At 34.5% G+C, this 15,713-nt stretch overlaps 1 protein-coding gene across 2 annotated transcripts in view; it reads right to left on the reverse strand.

The window, feature by feature from the left end:
• LOC139964820 (cardioacceleratory peptide receptor-like) overlaps positions 1-15,713 on the reverse strand; it is a 182,561-nt gene that overhangs the window by 133,856 nt on the left and 32,992 nt on the right. The gene's annotated exons all lie outside the window — the stretch shown is intronic.

Here is a 15,713-nt window from a genome sequence, read left to right on the forward strand (position 1 = left end):
AGCTAATTGAGATAGTTTTTAATTCCTAATTAAACTATCATAATTAAACTATCTGTATTACAACAGTCCATTCCTCACAAACAACAGCACAATCTCCATCGCGAGCAGAAAATGAAATATAAAATCCTTTTAAGCCTCTCATTAAAGTTGTTGGACAAAATCCGACTCTCTATGCATGATGATCAGCGAACCCGACACATTGTTTCCGGTTTAAGCACTGTTAAAAATTTGAATTGAATATTATGATTATCTTTTCCATATTATTTATATGTATCATTTTTACGTTCTTCCGGCAGAGAGATATAGATCAGTACAAACAAAAAATGAAAGTCGATCCCAAGAAAAAAGGGAAAGAACGAGACGCGTTTGCGTAAGAAATAACCTTCGCTTATCTTCCCTTCAGCTGAATGTTTCGATTTTTTCCATCAAAGAAATAAAATGAAAATTTTGATAGAAAACAACAAAAAAACTGATCCCGTCACTTAGGCGAAAAATCTGAGGTAAAAAAAAGGAAAAAAGAGGGAAAAATGTAAATATTTTCTCCTCTTTTTTTTTTGGAACTCATTGTTTTGACTTTATAGCCCCGATTATCTGAAATCTAATCTTGGGGAGTTTTATAACCTGTCTCGCGTGAAAACCAAAAATAAATCAAAGCTTTATGTCTTTGGTTGTGCCTCTCTGTCATAACACCCGCCTTCGGATTTCGGTGACCGTAGGCTACGATTGCTGCTATGTGCAATAAATGTTGCAGAAATAGATATTGAGGTTTTTACACACGTTGAATCATCAGTTTAGGTAGACATCATCAAGCCGTGCGAACATACAAAGCTGCAGGGGTAACAGGGGCGCCGCCACTATATTTCGGGCTTATGATATATGTGACCAGCATATGGTGTATGTGACCCAGCATATGGTATATGTGGCCAGCATATGGTATATGTGGCCGAGCATATGATATATGTAACCAGCATTATGGTATATATTCCAGCAAATGATATAAGTGACCAGTATATGGTATATGTGACCAGCATATAATATATGTGACCCAGCATATGGTATATGTGACCAACATTTGATATAAGTGAACAGCATATGGTGTATGTGACCAGTATATGATGTAAGTGACCAGCATATGGTAAATGTGACCCAGAATTTGGTATATGTGACCAGCATATGGTATATGTGACCAGCATATGATATAAGTAACCAGCATATGGTATATGTGACCAGCATATAATATATATTACCCAGCATATGGTATATGTGACCAACATTTGATATAAGTGAACAGCATATGGTGTATGTGACCAGTATATGATGTAAGTGACCAGCATATGGTAAATGTGACCCAGAATTTGGTATATGTGACCAGCATATGGTATAAGTGACCAGCATATGATATATGTAACCAGCATATGGTATATGTGACCAGCATATGATATAAGTGACCAGCATATGGTATATGTTGCCAGCATATCATATATGTGACCAGCATATATGTTATATGTGGTCAGCGTATGGTATATGTGGCAAACACCTTCTTACTGTGTCAATGGTTCTTCGTCGAATACAAATGCACAGGTAACAGAGAGTTCTTTGACATTCGAAAGGAGTTGGGGAGGGGGGGGGGGGGAATTTCTCCCTGTAAGGTATATGTCGTTTCACGTACGAGACTAGTGTTACATATAACATTAACTCCAACACAGGCCTTTATAGATCTGTTACTATTTTTTTTATCATCCCAAACTCTTTTTATCATCCAACAATTTTCCTACATGTTGCATCTCACCTATCAAACACAATTTACCTCCAGTGTCGCTTTGATTGAATATGCGAAGATTATTACACTGCTTACACCTTATCAATCGGACGTATATAGTGACGTAAGCAGAAGCGAAAAAACACTATAAACGAAATACGTAACTATACCTCTCCCCCCCCCCTCTCCCATCCCCTCCCCTCTTCTTTTATTCTTCTAAGTTGACTGTCTGACTAAAACAGAATGCATCCAATTTACACCACGAAACTCTTCAAAATACGAGCATCTGCTTTCTATTAGGCATTTAATTTCGGCTTCTGCCAAAGAAACTTTTTACTATTTTTTTTTTCTTTTTTAACGAAGAGAAAATACTGGGCGCTAGAGAGAAAGAGATAGAAAGAAATAACAACAGCAAGACTTAACCGTTGGAAAACTTGCATTTTTGACAAGAGATTCTGCAAATAAAAACTCCATCTAAGCAAAGGCAACTTCATTTCATTCGACGTCTTAAATGGATTAGATTGAACATTTAAGGAAACAGAAGTCACAAGCAATCTAGACTTGAGCCGAAACAGAGCCTCCTGGATAGCTAAGTTAATAAAGGTGTCTATAGAATTTTATCGGATTTTTTTTTCCAACTCTTCTTTTCCCCTTCTTGGGCTTTCTCCTCCTCATCGGTCAATTACAAACGAATTTTCTCAAACGCTTTGGAAAAAAATCTCTCGCCAGAATTATCAGTGGACAAAATGTAAGATTATAACAAGGATAGAAACAAAATCGCAGTAAATTGTGTTAGATTGATAAAAGCACAAATTTATTTGTAAGAGTAAAATAAATAACCATAATCAAAAAGAAAAGGAGAAATAAGGACCTGTTTTTTTTTCTTCTGTTTTTTCTTTCATTTACCGGTTGTTGACCCAAAGAATAGTTCACATTATTTGGTATTAAATAAGGCTGTATGTTTTCTCTCTTTTTGTCTTCTTCTTTTTCTCTGTTTTCCCTTTTTTTTTTGGGGGGGGGGGGTTTGTTGTTGTTTTTTCTACGAGAACGAGATACAATTAAACCCGTTTTTTTAATATGCATTATTTTGCTTATTGAGTTTGCTAAAGGTTAGTGCTATATACGTAGCCAGAAATTGAATTAAACGTCATTGATATAGATTTTGTGCATGTTAATAAATATATATTTTTAATTTAGGGTATTGCATATATGTGAAAATGATTTTTGTATAGAAATAGAAATATAACAAATTAAGAACATTTTCGAGGCAACACGTTTCTTAATGTGCATTATTTTGTTAATTGAGTTTGCTAAAGGTTATAGTCCTAAACGTGGTAACAGAAAACCCCAGAAATTGAATAAAACGTGATATATATATATATAGGCTATATATATATATATATATATATATATATCACGTTTTATATATATATATATATATATATATATATATATATATATATATATATATATATAACTATCGTACCAAAAATGTATTTTACAAAGGGTGCATTTTTCTTTTCGTAATTTACCTCCGCTGAAACGTACACTAATGCACTGATTGCATACCTCCCCATTGGCTGTTTACATTATCTGCTGTCGTCCACCAATGTGTGTATTTACAGAGGGAGTGAGCAATACCCCAAGGAACAGCGCTCCAAGTTTCCACAGATTGGGGAAGAGTGTAGAATACACGGAATTCGCATTAGGACAATCAGCGGCATTGATCTTTATATCAACAGATTATCCCAAAAATTATACAAATACAGAACAAAGCTAAATAATTCAAATTTTTCCAGAAATCCCATAATCTTGCAATTTAATATTAATTTACGGTTCTTCTCTTAATCGATAACTTTTTTTTTTTTTACTACAGGAGCTTTTTCATTTTTTCTTCATTGGTCAGTTTTTTTTTCTTCAATACTTTATTTCGTGTCAATGACACACACGGACGCGCACACACATGCAGCACACACGCACACACATACACAGAAATAGTGAATCTCTGAAAACGTGACGGTTAACATAAAACACTTTCAGAAAGGAAAATTGACACTGCAGTCACGTGATTTTTTTAAAATTCAATGTAAACAACGGTTGGAAATAAAACAAGGTAGAATAATGGTCGCGTAATACTTCTGGTTGTCATTTCATCCTATTATTGATTCCGATTTCCTTTCTTAAAAGGTTCTTTGTCACGTTTGAATAATTCTAATAGAAAATAAATGAATTCGTCAGTCGTCAAAAGGCAAAAATGACTAGAACAATAAGGGATACACACTAATATATTATGGTACGAAGTTAGCTACTATATATTAATATAGGATGTATATATATATATATATATATATATATATGCACTATATATATATATGCACTATATATATATATAGGCCTAATGGTCAAGACACCATAATAACGTAAAGGTTATATAGTCCTAAAGATACGATAAGCTTTGCATATTTGTAAATATGTTCCTGTTTTTTTTTATTATTATTATGATCGTGCTAAAGATTTTATACAAAGCTAACATTTCATCCCAAACTGCTACAAAACGTAGACAGGGACTCGAGCTCGCGGATTAAAAATGAAAATAAAAGAAGAAATATCCGGGCGAAAGAATTGTGGATGATATTTCATCCATTTTATCGATCAATAATGGATTTCAGTAGACCACTTATGATATGTGGATTGTTTGTAGGGGAGGTTGCCAGAGCACGATTTGATTACAAAAGCGTTCTTACTTTTTGGGATGTTTCATATATATTAGTATGATTAATAAGTTTTTCCCCCCTCCATGTTGGGGATATATCACAAACCATTACATATCCGACAATATGATTACATTTCAAAAGTTTAATTTGCTTTTCTACTTTTAAATGAGACGTTGAGTTACTGTGTGATCTGTAAGGGGGGGGGGGCGTCTTTCTTTTCCGTCGCTAAAAAATTCTAAGTGTTGTTAACTGTGCTGACCAAACGACTCTTTTGTAAAGCATACACTTTATAGAGTTTCTAAATGTAATCGATTCATACGAGGAGGGGGTCATTACGTCCAGGTAACTACTCACTTTGTAGATATATTTTACCAAATTTTAGTCCCTCGTTAATTGTATTCATAATCTAGCCTAGAGTTGTTTGTGTACTCATATTGAAAATCCAGTTACAGACTCTAGTTGAGTATACTCGTATTGTCCCTCAGAGCCGTGTACTCGTACTCATACTGCAAATATATATATATATATATATATATATATATATATATATATATATATATATATATATATATATATATATATATATATATATAAATATATACCTATATCTTTATCTCTATCTCTATAAGACATCGCCGAAAATTAATTGAGAAACCCTCGACTAAATGAGATTACCAAACTTGATGACCGTGGGAGGGGAGAAGTGAGGGGATGTTTCACCATACGTATCGGAACACTACCAAGTACCAGTCTCTATAACCCATGCAACTAGTTGGATCTAGGGTGTCCTTCTCTAACCAACCACCCACCCCTCCCCACAAAGTTATGGGTTTAACTAAATCACTGAAACATTAGTTACAGTGATTGTCTGGATACCCCCCCCCCCCACTCCCAGAACACATTACATTTGAAAATTATTCTATTAATGTTAAAAATTTGTTTCTATGTTTCTGCAAGCTATACAGCTTCATAACAATGTCCTCCCCATGCCCCCCCCCCCCCCTCGTATACACACCTCGCACATACTATAAACATTGCTACCCTCATTGCTCATGGATAACGAAGCACTCCGTTACCTCAATATCATCCGTACTTATACTACAGCCCGTCCGTCATCTGCACCCAGAACAGGTAATCCCACTTCAGTCAATGACTATAAGATCTATCGATATTTCAAGTATTGGGTTTAATTGCATGCAGACAAATTCTACTCCCATATATAATGCAGTTTTTCATCGAACATGCAGGCGACAAAAATCAATTTGCCTATAAAAAAGAGGGTGTTTCATGTACTCGTGCCATACTAACTCAAGTACATGACATAGTTTCGGGGCTTAATCAGAAGAACACGACTTTTGTCGAGCGTCAGTCCTAAATTCCTTTATTTTTGCAAGCGCTGTTAACACGGTCTTGCCTAATCGCTTAATCCAAGTCCTATGTAGCTTTATTGAAGAACCGTGGCAAGTGAAATTACAGAAGGGATTTCCTCTAAAATCCGATCTTAAAATTGGCGTTCCTCAAGGGCGTTCCTCTATCGGTTCTACTTTTCACCATTTACATTGATGAAATAACGCTCTGGTTCCAACTTTAACGTAATCAAGTATGTAGATGATACCGCTGTTTCTGGCAACATCAGTAGAAGAAAAGTACACATAGGAATGATGAAGAATGTTATCAGTATTTTATTTCTAGAATTGTTACTTTGTGTGAGCAGAAAAGCACAAATGGAAATTTTTGTTTGAAAATAGCAATGTTAAGCACAAACATATATTAAATAACAGAGAACTATAAATCAGGGCTCATGCATGTGTTTTAAACGTGTCGCTTACACCCTCCCATACGTTTCCAATGAAATAACAGAAAGAGTGTTTACTGCGTCTATCTTGCCCCCCCCCCCCCCTCTCTTGTGTGTTTTAAGCGTGTCGCTTACACTATGTGTTTAGGAGTCTGCATTGACGATGAGTTAATTTCTACTTATCATGTCTCGAAGATGTTAGTAAAAGTGTATTATATTGTTTCGACATTGGCAAACACTCTCCCATACATTTCCAGTGAAACAACAGCAAGAGTGTTTACTGCGTCTATCTTTCCCCCCTTCCCCTTCCCCTTCCTCCTGCAAGTTAAAAGATAAGAAATGTATAAGGAGTTTCCTTAAAAAGAAATTCAAAACTTTTCAGGCTTCATTATGTGTATAAGGTATAATCTTGTGTATAAGGTCAATGAATCTGCTAGGAATGAAATTGTTGAGAATTGGCAAAAAATATTCACGGTACTACGAGGCATCCTCTACACTCCGAGCTTAATTCTCTGTGCAATAAAACAAATTATAAGTTAAGAATTCCAAATATCACTCCATGTGTTTGAATATTACTTTAAATTTACAGAGCACGCCCATTTTGTGAACACAGAACTGCGTTCTAGATCTTTTATTGTAGCTTTTCGATAACTTTGGAACGAATTTTAGGGGATTTTTTATTTTCCATATCTCTTAAACTTTTATTGTTTATTTGTTGTATTTGTTATATTTTTGTATATTTGTGTATTATTGTATATTATTGTATATTTATTGTATACATCTTAACATGTATTGTTGATGTTCTTTATTGCTATAACTTTTTTATCCTGTTTATAAATTTTTTGTAAAAATTATACTGGAAACCAAAAAAAATGAATGAATATATAGGGGGGAAATAGTTTCAAGAAAAATCACCGATCTAGTTCCATAATTGCTATATCCAGGAAAAATTCGAGAGTATTTGAGATAAAACGACGAAATTTCGACATCAAATTTGTTTGATAAGGGAAACATGTGAATGATGATATTAACTTGTTCACTCTAATATACGGAAAGTAAATAATGTCAATATCCTGCCAATACTGCCGTTTGTCAGTAATTGCTAAATATTTACTGTTTTTTTTCACTAGTGTGTTCACATGGGGCAACGATCAGGTTCAAAATTACGAATAAGTTTTCGCCACATAACATCTCTCTAGGTTGAGCTTGGAGTTATTTTTTGGTTGGTCTGAGTTGGGGTGGGGGGTGGGCACATGTGTAGACTGGACGAGGTGGGGGTGGGCACTGTATTCCATCCTGGGGAGTGGTTTTAGGGGAAGGGTGTCTGGGTAAGATGCAACATGCTGTTATCATTTTCAACATTATAAAAAACATTGTGTGTAGTACAAGTGATTATTCTAAAGTTCAAGCTGAAAATAAGGTGGGGGGGGGGGGGCGAGTCCCTCATGCAACTGCTCCTTAGAAGAGTACGTCAGAGATTTCGCGAAGAAATTATCAATATATCTCAAATGTCATTTTCTGAGGGCAAAACAATTTCATCAATTGTTAGTAATAACGCGCACGTCATCAGATCACTAGCCTGTACACTGCATGTGAAAGCGCACGTGATCAGATCTCGAGGGACAACAGATAACATAGCGGTTTATAATCACGAACGTGTTATCCCATGTGAACACAGTGTTAGTAAAATAGTAATGTTATTATATAAACCGCAAGAAAAAAAAGGGCGATGTTTGCAGTTTAGTGGAGCACCGTTTATTGTCCTAAATACCCGCCGTTTAAAAAATAAAATGAAAATAAAGTTAAAAAAAAGAAAGAAAAGTGTAGGGCTGTTGTCAATATCAATTCATAAAGTCATTTTGAACACACCTTTTTTCCTCACAAATTCAAGAAACCCAATCACGTTTTCCATATATATACATGGAACAGTTAATGATTTGCCTACGTACGTGCCCATCTACGATCCATTTGAACTCACACGAGCGTGCACTTTTATCGATGTCAAAAATAACGTAGCCTATGTTTTAAAGTCGAATAAAATGGTTCATTTATTCACCTTTTTTGTTTTATATATTAATCATTTTGGTCTACTAAAACTATTGTCGGTATTTTTCTACTTTTGTTTGCTGAAATATTTCAAATATCAAGGAAAAGTAGATTTTTTTTTTTACAGAATTATGTAATAGCATCGCCGATAACGGCAAACATTTGTAATCCATCAATGTCTGTGAACGAGCCTGCAGTAATAACACCTTCCTGCCTATGGGAGAACATAAAATTTGAAATTCTGAAGTGACACAATTAAATGTACTCTTATAAGAAATAGAATAATGAATATTCATTAATATAGTTGTATTCGGCAGAGATTTATAGCATAAATCACAGATCTCTAGAAGAACTAAATACTAAACCGAGCGGCATGACTTGAGTTAAAATTTCATGTTAACTGCATGCAGTTTAATCACTGTATGGTTTCATATAGTGCCCCTATATAGAATCATTTTCCTGTGTTCTTTTATATATAGTTTCATCGTATTTATATTTGTATCTATATGTAAATATATATATCTATATTAATCTATATATATATATATATATATCTATAATTATTTCTATATGTAGGCTATATATCTATATCTATACAAATACCTATATATATATAGGCTACATGAATATATATCTACACACATATAATATATATATATACATGTATATATATATACATGTATATATATATATTTATATATGTATATATATTTATACATACATACATATATATACATATATATACATATACATATATATACATAAACATATATAAACATATACATATATATATATATAAATCTATATTTACATATATATTTACATACCTATATTTACATATATATTTACATATATATCTCATTTGCATATAATGCTATGGGCTGAAATTGTTATTACTTCAAGTGTGTATACTAATTACAAGCATGCTACGAGAAGAAAAGTTTCCAGTCAGTATGTTGCTCTATACGCGGGCAGCTGTTGACTGTAACTACTCGTGCTTTAGGGTAAAAGCAAGGGCATTTGGTATTTATATGATATATGTTCGTTGTCGAGCATGTACAGTATCTTGGTAGTAGGAAAATCCGGCAACCATAACTTCAGATTTCATTTGTACTTAAACTTTACAAGACAAACTCTCTCTCTCTTTCTTTCTCTGTTAAAAAAGGATGGTTAAAATAAGATTTGATTTTGTCGTTTCACACTTCCATGACAGTACGTAAACATCAGGATATTGTTGCGTCCGTTATATTTACTCTCTGCAATATTCACGTATATATACGGTTATATCAACTTTACGCACGTTTGTCCATAAATGTCAGGCTGGTAGGAAATTTAGGTTGACTTTTCTTTTGAATAAATGAACTCGCATGCTTGTTTCTTCATAATAACATACCGTGACATTTACGTGGCTTTTCCTTTGACCTGAGTAATGGGCCGTTATTCATTTACACGGTAGGATGGGTCTGATGTGTAAATCTCAAGGCTATTTTTAATTTTAGTTTAAATATCAATTGCCCTTCCCACGGTAACATGGAAACGTATTTCCACTTGAAAGCAGAATAATGTTTACAAGTATATATATGAACAAACTTGTCACTGCAATACTATTTCACGGAAATTAAAGCGAGAGAAACCGTTGTACAGTTAACGGTATTGAAACATCAATGATGTGTCACATGTATATATATATATATATATATATATATATATATATATATATATATATATATATATATATATATATATATATATATATATATATATATATATATATATATATATATATATATATATATATATATATATATATATATATATATATATATATGGATATTGTTGTTGTTGTTGTTTTTTTGTTCTACTTATAGCCTTTATGACTCGCCCTTTGTTAACAATAACATTCCATCTTTATAGCCTGTCGTTTTCGAAAGTTTCAACAACTTGGCTTTCATCTATTCTTGTCAGTTGTATTGTTCTAAGCTCTGTTTTATCAACGCCTTTTGTATTTTACATACTTCCTAAACTTAATTGCTTGTTTGTGTTGTGTTTTTGTTTTATCAATTTATTTGGATGAACAATAAATGATGGCTTAAAAAAAAAAAAAAAAAAAATATTTGGAAGCAAAAAATAACGGAACAAGTGATGAACAAGACTTTTTTCACTTCTTTTGGCAGCTTAATATAACCTATATTATGTATACATCCCACGATGTTATTCCTTTTTTTTCTTTTTCTTTTTTTAATATTTTCTCTTCTTTTTTCCCCGTTCCAACCGCTGGTGACGTATTTGAGACTTGTTCGATGAATGACATATATTAAATTGATGAGAACATGGGAGATAGAAAGAAAACAACAAATGAGTGAAATGATAGATGTCTTGATGAGAACAAACTGAAATGATATCAATCATTGCCATTCATCAAAAGGGTAATCATTAAAACACAAAATATAACACTATATATATATGTGATATGGTATATATTTATAATGGGCATAATGTATGATATGCATATAGATTTGACGTTCAGAGCATTATAATGCTATATCATGGGACAGCTATATAGATATATACCGTTTTTAATACAGCATCGATATAACATATATAGGAGTGTGACTTTGCCTTTAAGTACAAAACTTGGCTTGACCTTGGTTTCATCTGACATGTCCTTAATCAATGCTAATACAGTCTGATATGTTTCTTGAAAACAAATTAATTAAAGGGATGATTCTGTTAGGAAAGTTTGGTGATTTTGGTTTAGAGCATATAAGCTTTCCGTTATTGATGAGCTGTAGGGCGTATCCAAAATGTTACTCATGAGAAGCGAGGCTGTACAGTCTGTGAATGTGCGTCTCATGTGGGGGAGGGGGGAGGGGGAACGGGGTCGTCGGTTTAGGTGATTGGATGTCGAAAAACATGAATGTCAGTACATTGGGCGCGCAGTTGAGACAAGTATAGACAATGGTAGACCATGGAAAACCGTCAAAGAGCATGCTTGGGGAATTTGCCAGTCCACCTGTGAGTTCACCGGCTTTTTTTGTTTTTACAAGTGGCGAAATATTGAGGCTAAAAATCTTCGGGGTCATGATAAGGAAATCTAAAGAGTGCAATGAATATTGAACGTCAGTAATTCAGAACAAACATTTATGTACGGTTTACATTAATTTGGCAATTTGTTGTGTGAGCAGAGAAGTGCTACCCTGCAGGTGTAAGTCAATGGGGAAATATTTGGAGTATGCAACCTTACAAACACGGTATAACTACCGCAAATCGTCACGTTTGGAACCACAGTGAAAAGTGGATCGTGTTATAAATCGGTAGCAATGTGCTATTAGGATTACAACTGAAGATATGTGTATTCCCAACAAATACAGTTTGATGCATTTTTGTTGGGATTACACATATCCTCAGTTCTTACTGTAATCCTAGTAGCTGCATATGCTACCGATGTATCAGATTTATCAGCACGATCCAGTCTTAATGTGGTACACAACTTTAAGACACCTGTTTAAATAGCCCATAAATACCACCTCTATATACAAACCGATACCAAGGTATCAGATTGTTTGTGTCCAAAGTACATCAGATGTAAACAACGTTTAATATCAGTTACATACATGTAATAGTCCACTTGAGACACACACTCAACAACGACTGCAGTTAACTTATGTTCTTTTCTATAGTGTTTCGTGCTTCTAATCCATGTTTGAACAATGCAAGCTTCCGTGTTTGCGTTTATTTAAATAAGTTACTGTTTTTATATAAACCGAATTCCCTTTCTTTCCAGCCACCAAATTCTCCCCAGTAAACTGTTTGTACTGTGGTGATTTACTGCTGCACAAAATAGTCTATATGAACTATTCCTTCAGACGCCGCGAAAGCCGGTCCAATTAGTGAGTAATTAGAACTGATTGGTTCATAACGATTAAAAAACAAAGCATACACGTAGCACATAATTATGTCAGGTCTTCACAATTCTCCATGCACAAATCGATTTAAACAACCCTTTTTTTAACACGTCTGTGATCTCATTAACGTTTACCAATTTGTGCAGTGAGGACTGATGACGTCAGAGTGCATCCGTCACTGTTATCTTAAATGCTGTTTAGTCTCTTGAATGATGAGAGAAATTAATAAAGCAAAAAAAATGGATTACCAGTAATTAACAATTAATCTGAATCGAAAACTTGCACGTCATCAGTGACATTAACGAAGCATGCTATTTCGCCGTCTTTTGAATGGAATACCCTGTCGTGCTATGACTTTATTAAACGTTGCAGATTCATCAAAAGACATTACAATGAAGAGGTTGCTTGCGTTTCACTGATAATAAATTGTAAAAGATTTGAACAACTCTTATCTTGTGAAATCACCTGGTAATGTGGCCAAAATATTCCAAAAGATTACGGACAAAACTCCCAATTAGCTGTTAGAGCTCTGTAATCACAGCCACCTTCTTCACCCTTTTTTTGAAGATCTGAAAATGTGAACTGTTAGGTGTCTGAATCATGCATGAATGACTACAATGACCCATCATCCTATCCCAGCCTCATCCAACCCCTGCCCCCCCCCCTCCGCTATCCTGCCCCTACTTTAAATGATATATACAATTTGTATGTCATGCGACCTTTGAACTCAACTGGCCAATTTGGAGGAGAAATCTCCAATCACCACTCGTGATTCGAAACCGTTATAGTTAGAGCAGGGAGTCGTCCATAACAACTCCCTGGTTGGAGGCTATCATCATTCACGAGTAAGCAGTCTAACGATCCTTAATAAGATAGTCGATGAGTATCTTCAAACTTCTGTGACTTGACTTATATCTGCTCTAATAATTTACGAAACAGGTCAATTACACGCACTCGTTACGGTTATCGACGTAACATCGATAGGGTCAACAACTTTTTTTCTTTTCTTTGTTTAACATAACGAAACTCTGTTGGGTAGAAAGTCCTTAAAGTCGATAGGGTTAATGGCAAAAACCCGCGGATAGATTTCCAAATGTGGGTATGAGCATGTGCATCAACAGTAGCATCAATCATGAATAAATCAGAATAACTAAGAGTATGAATATGGGTATGAACATAAGAATGAGTATGAACATACGAATGAGTATGAACATGATGTTTAAATCTGAATGAGCAAAGCTTGCAAGAATGAGTATCATTATGAGTATGCATTTAAACATGAGTAACACAATAAGAACGAGAATTGGGATAAGTATGACCATAAGAATGAGTATGAACACAACAATGAGTATGAACACAAAAATAAGTAAGAACATAAGAATGCGTATGAACACAGCAATGAGTATGAACATAAGAATGAGTATAAACATGAGAATGAGTATGACATTTCAACCGAGGTGAGTATGAAATGAGCATGAATATATGAATGAGTAAGAATATGATGCCTGTATTAGATTAAGCAATACCAAGTTAACATACACGAATGCTGTACCCCTCCGTAAATTGCTGGTGCCAACTCCCAATACCATAGTATACACAAATGTACTACTATTGAATGCCAACGTGATTATTTAACTATAGGCTCGTTAATGGCTTATTATTCAAAAATAATAACAACATTTTGTTGTATCAAGGAAAAGATAATTGCTAGGTTTTCCTCCAGATTCGTTGACATTAAAACATTCTCAAGTATCTGTCGATGGTCCAACGAACTTTTAATTGCCACTTACGTGTAATTATATCCCCTATATCCTCAAAGAAGGATAAAATGAAACAAATTGTAAACTAATTAACAGCTTGTATATGTATGTAAGAAGGGATATATTAGCCGTGCCAATGTTATAGGCTTACATCATATATCACCGGGCTTAAGAACCCTTCAGATAGTTACAGAAATATTCGTTATTATAATATTAATATTATTATTAGTTATATACATGACAAAGGTTGAGCTGATATTTGTTCAAACTGGTTGTGACATCATATGCACTCTGCCCAGAGATGTGTATGTCCATCGGCGTGCACTAAGAGTGCCGTTACGCGGGGGGGGGGTGATGCCCTCACCGATCGTCAATCGGGGGGGGTGATGGTTCAGTCGGTAGATTTTTGCATTGCGCCGTGGAAGAATTGGACCATTGCTGCCTTCCTTCTGTCTCCTTTGTTAAATTTTGGTGCGATTAAAGTTTGACATAGTGCAACATTTTGAGACTCTTGAAGCAATTTTTTCAAAGATTTGTTAGCTAGTTTATAGGTTGGGCTGCGTTTGACCAAATTATGGGTGGGGTATTATGCCTCATCTGCATGCCCCACTCGTTCCTGCGCCCTTGGAAAACATGAGACATAGGGCGAGATGTTAACTAACAGTGTTAACTATGTAATATCTGTGCGTGGCGTAGTAAGGTACAGTGGTTGCAGCCTACAACATTACGATATAAACATTTTAACAATAAGCTGCATGGCGTTTAGTACGCCTATAACCCCTTACCCTGCTGTTACACCACTGAATGGGGCAATTGCAGATATGTTGTTACCGTGTGCATTCATTATATACCGATACTATGGATGTCAATACTTTAATATAGTTATTCCTTGGGGATAGACATATGTATAATGCGACCAGCTCTTTCTATAATACTGACAATCTAGCCCAGGACGAAAATAACTGTTTCCCTTTCCACAGTTAACGGGGTCCCCTCGTTGCCTTAAATATAGGGACCATCTTCGTTCTTCAACAGACACTTCAATGCTATACCCCTAAGGCCATTGTGCCTCACTGACTCAATCCATTATTGTCTAGGAATACCTTTGAAGGTTTTTTTTTCTGAGTTTTATTTCTTCATATTTTAGCAATTTTAGACCTACCTGAGGTAAACATGTATCTTGAACATAAAATGTTCAATATTTTGTACAACTATAATATAGGCCTATTACTTTTGTAATCCATTATATACAATATTTAATTATATTTATTGAGTGTATATAACTATATGTATATATATATAACTATATATATATATATATATATATATAGGCTATATATATATACATAACTATACCTATACATACATAACTATATACATACCGTATATGTACATATGTATGTATATTGTATATATATATATCAAAATGATTTCACCCACATTGACTTGTTACAACTAGAGGAGGGGGTATAGGGGAGGGGTGTGGAGGGGAGGGGCGGATGATCGTGGCTTCCACTGATGTTAACGAATATTATACGGCTGGGTTAAAATGACGCAAAGTTTTGAAATCCAGCGGCGCGGCGCAGCTTTAAAGCAAAACAGATAAGTTTATTTTACGTCTTTGAAAACCAGAAATTCAAGACATGACGTCCCAAGTGCACTGCTGAATCCGTATGATCTCGATGAAGACAGAAATCTAACAAGCTAACCGAATAGTATTGATCATATAATCTT

This window comes from Apostichopus japonicus, chromosome 23 (assembly GCF_037975245.1).
Source record: "Apostichopus japonicus isolate 1M-3 chromosome 23, ASM3797524v1, whole genome shotgun sequence".
In the NCBI taxonomy this organism is placed as follows: Eukaryota; Metazoa; Echinodermata; class Holothuroidea; order Aspidochirotida; family Stichopodidae; genus Apostichopus; species Apostichopus japonicus.